We start from the raw sequence: 1,808 nt of genomic DNA, 5'->3' as shown, positions 1-1,808 counted from the left end.
CGCCCCTTCACTTCTGTTCATTCCTATGAAGCTGCTCACCCAGCGCATATGCCAAAAAAGTTTTTGACTTCCGCGTTTATTTCCGGGTTATGGGGCGCATAGAGCATGCGCAGCAGTGTCACTACCATATCAAGATTTATAAAAGCCTGTGTCCATGTCTCGAGGTTGGAGAATAATGGAGGCTCCCATGGAGTCACACGAATACGCTATAAACTTTACTTTTCTGTGTGTTTTAAACACAGCAATTTTATCACAACTTGTTTTCCATGTTATGGCGTGAAATGATGTCGTTGTTGTTATCTGTCAGCATGAAGATACGTAGGGCTACGGTAAAAGTAAACTCATGACGTTATATATATCACTTTTACATAAACGGCTCGCTTGTGTATGTAAGTAGACTGATTTGCTGACAGTCAAAATGCCTCTTCAAACATAAATCTAAAGCGCTGCGATCGTCCATGTTTTCTAGCATTCGACTTCAATTGCTGGAATGCTTTGAAGTAGGAGCTAGTAAAATTCAGGTAGGATAAGTCCCACATCCCATTTGTTTGGATGGGCTCTGGAACGCAGCATAATACACTGTCATCATTGTAGTTTCTTCAGCAATAAAAGCAGCAGATTAACAGTTTCCATCTTTTGTGGTCTGTGAAGGCCACCGTACAACCCCCCCCCCTCTCCCTCTCCCTCTCCGGTGTCTTTTAGCTGTCTTTTATTTTAACATGTACATAAATACGTACTATGGAATAAAGATCATCCCGCCGTACGTGGGAATTCCCACCCTGCTGAGGTCTTTGAACGCACCGTGGGCGTTTCTGTCGGAGCTAGCATCGGCTCGGAGCTAGCATCGGTGTGTGCGTCGGGGTACGCGTCGATGGAGCCGTGAGTTGCGATGTTTTGCATGTGTGTTGCACTGTGTTTGTGTTTGTGTTTGCTCATGGGTCTGTTTTAATGACTTTGCAGTGTTTTTTTGCCATCAGTTGTGTGTTGTGATCAGCAATTAGCCGCCAATGAGTGACGTGGAGGAGCTAACTGCTAACTAGCAAGACTCAGAGAAGCTTATTGCTATATTGCTAATCCCTGTCGTTTATACATTGCTAATTGATCGGTGACAGTCAATGTCCTGCATCTAAACCAATAGATGAATGTTCATTCAGTTTTATTCAATTATTGGTAAGTAAATAAAATAAATGTAGCGTGCCTTATTTTCATATTATACCGTTGTCTTTATACACCGGTATGTAGTACATTATTATTATTATTTCGTTAAGTTAAACTATAACAGTGAGTGTGTGAATGCATATTGTAGAAAACTTTTACCCTGCCTAAATAAAGAGCATCTAATGTCACCAGCAGAGGTCGCCATCACCCACAGTCAAGACTGACACGGCTTCAAATTCCAATATAATAGTATTAATAATCATTTGAAAATTACAACCTATGACTTCAGTGTTGATGTTTGACCACCAGGTGGCGCCAGTATCCACCCAGGGATGTGTTGTGGTGCTGTATGATTTGGAAAATAAAAAAATGTTGAGAAATGGATCTAGTAAAGCATTAGCATAATACATTTATGATAAAGTCACCAAAATGCTGATACATGTTGATATTCTAGATTTTCACCCTATACTGTTAGTTTGCATCCCTGCTTTCTTGTGTCCTGTTTTTGGCAGAATCATCATCATAATACAATATTTGCTTTTGAAGGTTCCTCTCTGTCCTGGGCTTCATTATAAACGTTGACACGTTGATGTCGATGCATTCCTGTGCTGCATGAAGGACAACGATATGTCCTGACCTCCAGATTCAGC

Source organism: Microchirus variegatus, assembly GCF_963457635.1.
Source record: "Microchirus variegatus genome assembly, chromosome: 9".
NCBI classification, from domain to species: Eukaryota; Metazoa; Chordata; class Actinopteri; order Pleuronectiformes; family Soleidae; genus Microchirus; species Microchirus variegatus.
The sequence above is the reverse complement of the archived record's forward strand: the minus strand, read 5'-3'. Positions refer to the sequence as shown.